Genomic DNA, 11467 nt, shown 5'->3' with positions numbered 1-11467 from the left:
GATGGATATCAGAGAGGAGCATGGACAGCTAATCCATAGGAATAGGAGGAAAGGTAACAGTATAGGCACAGTAGACGGTAGGCGTGGCCGGAGTTTTAATTCTCCTTTTGAGAAGATACTATCTCCTCTTTGCAACTAAGCCTCAAAGAAGGTAAGGTCCCTGGTAAGTGGCAGATCTGAGACTCAAGCCCAGGACTCTGATTCTAAAGTTTTTGTTTTGTTTTTTGCATGGTGATCATACAGAATTGGGAGGTTAAGGAGTTAAAGAAACGCTCTGCCTCATTTTTTTCCTTTTTTTTTAAAATTGGAGTATAACTGCTGTACAATGTTGTGTTTGTTTCTGCTGTACAATGAAGTGAATCACCTATATGTGTACATATATCCCCTCTCTCTTGGACCTCCTTCCCACCACCCCCATCTCGGTCATCACAGAGCACCGAGCTGAACTCCCCGAGCTATACAGCAGGTTTCCACTAGCCATCTATTTTACACATGGTAGTGTATTTATGTCAAACCTAATCTCCCAATTCATCCCACCTTCCCCTTTCCCCCGTGACCACACATCCATTCTCTACGTCTGCGTTTCTATTCCTGCCCTGCAAATAGGTTCATCTGTACCATTTTTCTAGATTCCCCATATAGGCATTAATTTTATTCTTCGTCTTTATTATATAAAAGATCCATAGGCTGCTTTGAAGCAAGAGTAACCTGGAATTATGCCTCTTCTTTGACAAGTCAGCAGTCCTTTCAACTATTTTTCTGAATTACATTCTCTCACTTGGCATGTTCCCATATAAAATTTTAACTTATGGGGACCTAAAACAAGACTTGACAAAATGCCATGCTGGTACATTTTCCAGGCAGAACATTTTTTCCCCCGTCTGTGTCCTAGCATTTTCACTTCGCTATTAGTGACCGGTATACATTACAGAATCACACTTTCCGGCAAGGGAAAACCGAGGGCCGGAGCCCGGAGGCTGCAGGCTGTTTGCTCCAGGTCGCCGGCTAGCGGGTGGCGAGTGCCCCGCAAGGACCACGGAGCCCGGGGACAGGGCGCGGCCAGGGGCTCGGGCCGCTAGCGGGAACGCGGCCACCAGGTGGCACCAGAGCTCTCCTTCGCCTCCGCTTCTAACCTGACGGGATTCTCATGGGGCTGCGGTCCCGTCCAGCGTGGCTCAGCAGCGAGCATCGCTCAGCACCCGCACGTCTCACAGGATGCGTTCTTTCACGTGTGCAACGCCCCCGCCCCGGCTGGGAAGCTGAGCAGCGTGGAGAGCACGCCGCCCGTGGTCCTCTCCGTCCTCCTCCTGACTTGATGGAGCGGGCGTCTTCCTCTGCCTGACAGATGAGCCCGTGAGCGGCCGGGATCACTCAGCCAATGGCAGTGCAGGACTCGGTGGGTGTAGGGAGAAGGCAGGAAGAGGTTTTTATAAAAATACTACTGGACACATACTTTGCTGATATTTGCTTCTCACAAAGACTGGTCCAGTGTCCAATAAGTCAGCTGCCTTGACCCCTATGCGATGGAGATGGAACTTCCCCTGTGGAGCAGCTGGTGGCGTTAAATCATCTTCAGATGAGTTCACCTGTTACTTCTTCTGTTCCATGGTGACACACCACCATGGCACAAAACATGACCAGCTTACAGATGCTGGAAAGAGTAACCTGTGGTTGACAAGTCCATCCTTGAGAAAAACTCGTGCGTGCCGCTCGGACAGCGAGGTGCAATATCTCCGTATATGAAGAATATTATCTATAATTAAAGCACCCCAGACCCCTTTGACAATTGGTTAAGGGAGATGCTTTTTCTAGACTTGAGAGCTCATTCTTTTCACTGTAGGGTATCTGGAAAATGCTATTCAGCATGGAATAAACTAAAAACTTTTAATCATAAACTATTTTAAACAAGTCAGAGTAAATATTGTTTATAATAGGAGACTTCCAGGCATACTGTGGCTCTAGAGCTGATGTTTGCAGGGCTGGCTTAGATGTTTCCTGGAATCATTTTTTTTTTTTAAATAATTTACTTATTTACTTTTGGCTGTAGTTGGATCTCTGTTGCTGTGCGCAGGCTTTCTCTAGTTGTGGTGATGGGTGGCTTCTCTTGTTGCGGAGCACGGTCTCTAGGCACGTGGGCTTCAGTAGTTGTGGCTCGCGGGCTCTCGAGCACAGGCTCAGTAGTTGTGGCGCACGGGCTTAGTTGCTCCGTGGCATGTGGGAACTTCCTGGACCAGGGCTCGAACCTGTGTCCCCTGCATTGGCAGGCAGATTCTTAACCAATGTGCCACCAGGGAAGTCCTTCCTGGAATCATTTTTATCACATATCTTACCTCATGCTGAATGATTTTTATCACATATCTTAACTCATGCTGAAGTTAACTTGAATATCTCGGCTTTGGGAGATGATAGCTGAGGGAACAGGGTAAAGTATAATTGAGGAGATGTCACCCTGACTATGAGAACTATTTCACATTGCTTAGTACCCCTGGGAACCCATGTCCTTTTCTTTCACTCTTTTTTTTTTTTAATACTAATAACAGCCTTTTCTGTCAGACTCCATAAATTTTTTTTGTATGTGGAAACTGTCTTTTTAATTAATTCACTGAGCTTTTAATGAGGTGTCCATCTTGTGCCAGAAACCATTCTAGGCACTGGGGATACAGCAATGAACAAAAATCATAAAAAACAAACAAAACAAAAACACTGCTGTCCTAAAGCTTACATCCTACCAGAGGAAACCACCAAGTAAGTTTTTAACTGTGCATCCTGTTAAGACAGGATATTTATTAACTTACTGTCCTCAAAGCATCATGATGTAGCATGACCTGTGGTTGAGATGGCTCGGGTACAAACCAGGAAGATGAGCCTGAACTCGTTTCTATCATTAATTCAGGTGATTCAGAACAACTCCTGTCACAGTTCCATGCCTCAGTTAATATCCTCTGGTAATATCCTACCTTCCTCATAGCTTTGAGAATTCAATGATAAAACATCTAGAGCGTTAAGAATGTTACACAAATGCAGGTTTACATTTTTTATGTTACAAAACTTAGTATTTAAAGAGAGCATTAGATAAGCTAAAATAAAGGAACACTTGATTATTGATGATTCTTAAAATCAGTCAAAAGACTTGTAAGATGAGGCCAGAACTCCAACAGAGGTTGGAGTACCGTTTACTTTCAGCCATTATTTACTTCTCTGAAGCAAAATCTTAGGAAGGCAGAATATTCTAAATATCTCTTAAAAGAGATCAGACTTGAGGCACACTGTCAGCCCTGAAAAGGAGCCCAGGAGCATTAGGTGTCCTCCTAGCAGATAGCCTCCCTTGGAGAGCAGCTTCAGGCAGATCTTCTGCATAAAAATGTAGAATGGAAACCAGCCTTGCCAGCCCAAGCTGTTCTGATTTGACCAAGCCCAAGGCCACCGTAGATGAGGTGACACGAGACGTCAGCGGCCTCTGAGGTGTCTCTGTGTGACTCTCCAATATAGGACAACCCAGAGCCTCTCTCAGGAGGTATGATGAACGTGAGAGGCACAGAGAAGACGAGACATAAGACGCATCCTGAAGATGCGCTGTCTAGGCTGCCGAGGCCTGTGGTGCATCCCAGATGAGGAATCAATGGAACTGAGTGACAACCCCGCCGCGCACCTCCCTGCCCCCCGCCCCTTGAGATGCCTTGGTGCTCTCAGCTTCCCCACCTCCCTGCGTGCATCCTGACCGTTAACCCCATCACCTCGAGGCTTCACAGGGAATGATTTTTCCTTTTTCATAGGAAAGAGGTCGAATATTAATTCTATTTTTCTTAAGTACAGTAAGATCTGCATGACCTTCTGCAGGAGAGAAGTTGCATGTGGCAGAAGAAAGGGTCTGTAAATCCTGCAAATTTCCAGTTCAAAGTCCTTTATTTAGAAAGCATACTGGCTGGCCAATTTGCGTTTCTACTGACCATCAAGAGAAATACACCCCCTCTCAGAGGCCCAAATGTAAGGACTATGGGCCAACGATTTCTCCGCGAGGAAATTAAGCGTCAGGACACCTCCCCTTCCACCTCTTCCACTCCATGCAAATTTAGTGTGAGCCTCAGATAAATACCTGTGCCTATTCTCAAAATCAAGGAATATCTGGGTGCAAGAGCATTAGGAAGAAATCTCAAGTTTAACCAAGACCTGAAAGCATTAACAGAAATATCTGAATTTTGCTTGGCATTGTCTTTGATAAAATAAAAGTGTAGTAAAAACATTTAGGCTGACCTCTCATCCCATCCTGAAACTTCTATTTAATTAAAACAATCAGTGCAAGGCCTAGCCCAGAAAGGAAAGCCATCTCTAATTTTGTCAGGTGCTGGAATATTTTAATTCAGGTCAAATAAACGCGTCCATCCTCTTTGATTTCAGTTCAATAAATATTTACTATCTGACTATTGACAAGCCAGAGAAGATACTCAGGATCCAAATAAAAATGAGATCCAGCTCTTATGTCAAGAAAACTCCTGGTCTATCAGGGAAGAAAGCATATAAGCAAATGATTATGTCATTTCACTTTTTGTCCATTTTACTGATGAGGATCCAAGACTCAGAAAGTATTCCTGGGTAATGAAGTACCCAAGAAATTAAAGGACCTACCATCAGACAGCCAGTACATGACAAACCACAATACCTACGACTGAGACTACAGTCCCTCGAAATATTATTCTAAGTAGTAATATTATTTAAATGGAGTTTGCTGAATGTCTAATGTAGTACCTAGGAAGTTAAAGAAAATTTGCAAAGTCTTGTCTTTCATCATAAATGTTTAGTGAGGGCATGGTCATCTTAGCTAGCGTTTTTCCTGAATATATAAAGTGAATTTCAGAATGAGTCATCTGTGAAAGTATATAGGTTAGATTCCCAGTCTTCCAAGTTCCCTGGACTGCTGTGTAAAGTGCTTCTTGCTCAAAGGATAGCTAAAAAACAAAACAAAACAATCCTGTCCTTTCAAAGGAATTGGGCAGAGTATGGACTGTCCACAGCATAACAGATTTAAGTGATAACTATACATCATTCACCCCACATTTGACAACCTTTCAATGAAAGGATGAACAGTTTGGAATGACTCTGAGTTGCTTTTTTTAATCGTATAAATGCTACTTCCATGGCTGCCAGATTTGCTTAAAAAATTTTTTTTTGCCTTTTGTTAAGCCAGGAGGCTGTCAAGACATATGAGGAAAACTAAATAGATACGTTCCCTTCTATTCTCAAACTGTGTTACTTCTAACCCAGTGACTTAGTAAGCAGCTTTTAAAATAGACCTCACTGGGGCTTCCCTGGTGGCGCAGTGGTTGGGAGTCCGCCTGCCGGTGCAGGGGACACGGGTTCGTGCCCCGGTCCGGAAGGATCCCACGTGCTGCGGAGCGGCTGGGCCCGTGAGCCATGGCTGCTGGGCCTGCGCGTCCGCAGCCTGTGCTCCGCAACGGGAGAGGCCACAGCAGTGAGAGGCCCGCGTACCACAAAAATAAATAAATAAATAAATAAATAAATAAATAAAATAGACCTCATCACCCCTCACAAATCATGTGCTTTTTTCCTTCTACTTAACCCTGCATGTGTAATGTCAAAGAATCTTTTATCTTAATTTCATTGTGAAAAATCCCCAACTAACTTCTGCCCATTTGAATCTCCATTCATCCATTAAATATTTACTAAGCATTTAAGTATGCTTTATGCTGGGAAATCCAATGGTCGGTAAGACATACATCCTTAGGATTAGGAGTGGTCTAGTGAGAAAGAGGGCCAAGTTACCAAGAAATCACAGTAATCGTGGTAAATGCCATGGTTAATATCCCAGGGTTCTACAGAATCTCCAACAAAGGGCACCTAACCCCTGCATTTAGGAAGCCTTCACTAATTCTCTCTCAACCTGATGGTAAAGTCAGTGAGGGCAGGGACTATTTTGTTTATCCAGAGATCCTTGGCGGTTAGCACAGGGCACATATCATGTGCAAAAGTCCTGAGGCAACAGATAGGATTCTAGCTGTAGAGGAAGGTACTTCTGGGGGAAGTCAGTTCAGTTTGACCAGAACTTCTGTTTCTGTGTGTTTGGGAGGGGAGGAGGACATGTGACAGATGACGTTAGAGAGTTAATTACTCAGGTCAGATAATAAGGGACTCAGATGCTACATGAGGGACAAAATGTTTCCCAACAATTCCCTAGGCAGCAGGATGGATCAGAGGGGATAAGGCTGTACAGTAACTATATAGATAAATGACTCAAGAGAGTGACAGTGAGGTCAAGAGAAGTGAATGGATTAGGGACATAGTAAGAAGAGGAGGGGGTGAGACTTCCCTGGTGGCGCAGTGGATAAGAATCCACCTGCCAATGCAGGGGACATGGGTTCGAGCCCTGGTCCGGGAAGATCCGACATGCCACGGAGCAACTAAGCCCATGCGCCACAACCACTGAGCCTGCTCTCTAGAGCCTGCGAGCCACAACTACTGAGCCCGCGTGCCCAGAGCCTGTGCTCCGCAACAAGAGAAGCCACTGCAGTGAGAAGCCCGCACACCGCAAGGAAGAGTAGCCCCCGCTCACTGCAACTAGAGAAAGCCCACATGCAGCAACCAAGACCCAACACAGCCAAAAATAAATAAGTAAGTTTAAAAAAGAAAAAAGAAGAGGAGGGCAGGTTTGGGCACTGTTGGAACGTGCTGAGCAGGAAACAGCGGGGCAGAGGGCAGTTCAGAGGAGCAGGTTCAGTGGAATGAAGTCAAGTCTGAACATGTCATCTGAGGTGACTGTGGACATCCACATGGTGCTGAGCAAGCAGGCAGCCATACCCGCCTGCGCTCAGGAGGGGTCATCGGGTACAGGCGCCACTCGGCCACAGAGAATGAAGTCACCCAGGAAGGAGAGAGAAACTGGGGAGAATCTCCAGGAAAGAGACGCCAAGAGAGGAGCAAGTTCTGGCAGAGGTTCACTCCCAGCCCTGAGCCCCAGCTCTCGCCCAACTTCATCCCAGACCCCCAAGATGATCTGCTCTCCAAACTCTGCTCCCACTTATCTGGTCCAGTCTGTGATAGGAGCTCAGAAGTCATGGCAACCTTCCCAAAGCATTACCTTTATGTCAGTAGCTTGAGAGATGGCAGAGATTTTTATCCTACACATTGCAAAATTATAAAGCAGAAAGCACACCAAAAAACCTCTCGTTTTTTTAAAAAAGATGTAAGATTTCAATGATGTTTTCTGCTTTCAACTCCTCAGGCTCTGTATTCTCACAAGAAATAGGCATCCATTCAATGTGCAACTTCAATGATATAGTGGCCACTTGGTCCTGTTTGCTCATCATGTCTCATCTTTAGTGAAAAGTACCCCCATTCTTTAAAAACATAAAAAAACCCCAAAACACTCCAGTCCTCCTCCTTTATCCTATCAAATAGGTAAGGTAGCCAAGTACAGTGCAAGTTACCCTTAATTCAAGTCCTGAATCTTACAGTGAACTAATCTTCAACAAAGGTGCTGAGAATACACAGTAACAGTCTCTTCAATAAAGGGTGTTAGGAAAACTGGATATCTACATGTAAAGAATGAAATTGGACTCTTACCTTATACCACATGCAAAAATCAACTCAAAATGGATTAAAGACTTAAATGTAGACTGGAAACTGTAAAACTCCTAGAAGTAAAATTAGGGGAGAAGCCCCTCAGCATCAGTCTTGGTGATGATTTTTTTTTTTTAATTTGAACCAAATGTACAAACAACAAAATAAAACAATAAATAAATGGGACTACATCAAACCAAAAGCTTCTGCATAGCAACGGAACAAAATGAAAAAGGCAACCAACGGAATGGAAGAAAATATTTGCAATCCATATATCTCATATGGGGTTAATACCCCCAAAACATAAGGGAATTCATACAATTCAATAGCAAAATAACAATAACCCAGCTTAAAAATAGGTAAAGGGCTTAGACAGACATTTTTTTCTAAAAAAGATAACCAAATGGCCAACAAGTATATGAAAAAGCACTCAACATCACTAGTTATCTGGGAAATGTGAATCAAAGCCACAATGAGTATCACACCTGTTAGAATGGCTTTCATCAAGAAGACAAGAGATAACAAGTGCTGGTGAGGACATGAAGAAAGGGGAACCCTCGGGCACCGCTAGTGGGAATGTAAACTGGTGCAGCCACATGGAAAACGGTACGGAAATGCCTCAAAAAATTAAAAATAGTACTGCATGATCAAGCAATCCCACTTCTAGGTATTAAGCCCAAAGGAAATGAAGTCACTATCTCAAAAAGGTATCTGCACCCTCATGTTCATTGCAGCATTATTCACAAGAGCCAAGATAAGGGAATAACCTAAACGTCTGTCAGTGGATGGATGGATAAATGTGATACACACTTTATAAGAGGAAATTCTGCCATTTCCAACAACACGGATGAACTTGGAACATTAGACTAAGAGATATAAGCCAGACACAGAAAGACAAATACTGCATGATCTCACTTATATGTGAAATCTGAAAAAAATCAAGACTCATAGAAACACAATAGAGTGGTGGTTACCAGGGGCTGGGGGACAGGGGAAAAGGGGAGGTGTTGGTCAAAGGGTACAAACTTTCAGTTATAAGATGAATAAGTTCCAGAGATCTAACATATCTCATGGTGACTGTAGTTAATATTTACCTGAAATTTGCAGGGGGTAGGTAGTAAGTATCCTCACCACTCACACGAGAAAAGGGAACTATGCGAGGTGATGGAGATATTAACTAGCTGGACGGTGGTAACTATTTCACAAGGGCTACAGACATCAAATGTCACACCGTATATCTTATATATTTAATGTAACATACATACACAATTTTTACTTCAATAAATCCTGAATCTTCCACTTACCATGCAACACTGGGCACACCCTGTGTAAGGCTGTAAGGAGTGGCGAGTTAATATGTTCTAGAGCTCAGGGAGTGTGACTGGCACCGTGCACATGTGCCTGGAGCGGCCAGGGCCCAGAGCTCCAGCCCCCTCTTTAAGTCGGCTTGTAGAAGTGACACAGCCCAGTGAGGAGCAGAGACGGAAGGAGCTGTCCTGGTGTGGAGATCCTTGTGCTAATCGTAAAGCTCTTCGTGAGGAGCTAACAAATGCCACTATTTCTCAAGCTTTTTCAAGTTGGGTTTCTATACTTGCTACTAGGGTCCTAATTAATACAGGGAATTGTAAAGGAAGCTTTTATAAACCACTGCAGTGCTCTCTGGGAATGGGGTATGGATAAAATTGGTCTATAAGGAATTCCACAGCAGTCCAGTGGTTAGGATTCCGCACTTTCACTGCCGAGGGTGCAAGTTCAATCCCTGGTCAGGAAACTAAGATCCCACAAGCCAAGCACTGTGGCCAAAAATAAAAAAAAGAGGTCTAAAAAAGAATCAGTCTCTGCTGACAACCTAAGTTGTCCTCTTCAAATGGTGAGTAGGTTGAGCAATTGCATGTGTGACGTGAACACTGTCGAGAGGTCACTGAGTATGTTCAGCCTCTCCGGGGACTAGTCTGGTGTACTACTCTGGGTAAACTGAGACAGGCTCTGGTTTTATAACTTCAAAGATGCCCACTCAACCAAGGAACAAACTGAAAGGCCAGCTCAGTCTACTTTCTCATGTGATAAAAGGCAGGGATACCTGGATTTGAGGACTTCGGTGAACTTCCAGGGGGATGCAGTTGTTCTGGCTCTCTCTCTGAATGTGCAGAGCACACGCGGGCATATGACACACGGAGGCGCACGCTGAGTGCCAGGCACCACTCCATTTCTCAGATCAAGCTCCAGCTTCACCACAGCCTCTCGTCCCCATTTTCTTCCCTTCACTCCCCACCTCTAGCTTCTTTGTCAGTATTATGCCAAAGTACTTGACTCCCTTATCAATATTAGCGGAAATTAAACAAGGATTTAGTACCTCCAAAATTATACAATTTATTATGTAATTTAAATACATAGTATAATTAGTATTTAAACAATCTATACATATAAACATTTTATATATATGTAAACATATATATATATATATATATATATATATATATACACACACACATATACATATATGATGCTCCAGAAAACCTGAATCTAAAAAGGGAAAAAATCCATTTGATTCACTCAGAGACATAAATATGGAGTAAAAACTTAAAAACTCACAACTTACGTGCTTAGGGAACGTGATTTCTGTTTAGTTGACCTGTCTAGTCGATGGGTTATTTTCTGAAAAAAATTCCTAAAATGCATTTTTTTAATGGCCTGGCCTATCTTGAACATAAAGTCTGATAACTGATGGTCTGTACTGGGAGCTCCCAAATAATTACATTCCGCTACAGTCGGCAGGTTTTTTTAAGCACATGTCTCACTTTCAGAATGCTACATACAGTACATCATCTGTCACCTTATCACAGCTGGTGTTCTCTAATAAGGATTTCCTATTCACATTTTCCACTTCACCACTGAGCGTCACCATCTGCGTCACATTCATGACCTGAGACCAGCAACATCACCAAAACCAGGGAACTTGCTAGAAATGCTGATTGATATGTGTTCCTGGCCCAGACCTGCTGGCCAGTGTCGGGCCCAGCAATCTGCTTTAACAAGGCTTCCATCAGAATCAGATGATTCTGATACATCTAAGGCTGGGAAAACACTACTACAGAATCCTCACCTGTTGACACTAAAGCAGGGGTCTTAACCTGGGATCTGTGATCCCCCTTAAGTCAAAGGCAAGTGTGCATTTTCCTGGGGAGAAGCTGCAGAACCATCAACTTTCTCAAAGGGATGGTAACCAAGAAACTTGATTCTACGTTGAATCATCAAATTCAGCAGAATTCACTTCTGCAGACATACACCAAGCCAAAATTTTCTCCAAGCCTTTTAATATCACGTACGCAGCTGAGGCACAAGCAGTAATAAAACTGCGTTTTTTATGTTACAAGAAAGGAAATTTTGTGTATCTGCATGATATACCAATTTTCTGAAAAATCTCTTCTGCGTTGACATTCACACACACTCTGGTCCATAGGCTGAGTCAACAAAGTCAGAAAGGCAGGCAAGATGAGAAACCGTCAAGTTTACTAAGAAGAGGACTCCAATGTTTACCGACTGCCCACCACACACACTGTAGCAGGTTTTACACACTTTACAGAAGTGAGGTGTGAACCTAATTTCTATCTATCTAACAGAACAGCGCTGACACTGCCAGGTAAGCCCCCGTTTTAAGTGCTCTTGAAGTACAAACCGTGGAGACGACAGCGGAGGAGCACAACAAAATGACAACCAACTGCTGAACAACCGTCGATTAAAACGACTGGCAGCTACCAGAAGGCGGCATTCTACACCCAAGGACATAAAGAAAGCACGACAAGGTTGGAGAGGCGCCCTCTCGCCACCATCAAGTCCCACACCACCTGAGCGGGCGACCCCAGCTAGAGGACACTAACATCGCAGAGCCTCACCC

The sequence above is a fragment of the Leucopleurus acutus genome, assembly GCF_964270905.1.
Source record: "Leucopleurus acutus genome assembly, chromosome: 14".
Classification (NCBI taxonomy): domain Eukaryota; kingdom Metazoa; phylum Chordata; class Mammalia; order Artiodactyla; family Delphinidae; genus Leucopleurus; species Leucopleurus acutus.
The sequence above is the reverse complement of the archived record's forward strand: the minus strand, read 5'-3'. Positions refer to the sequence as shown.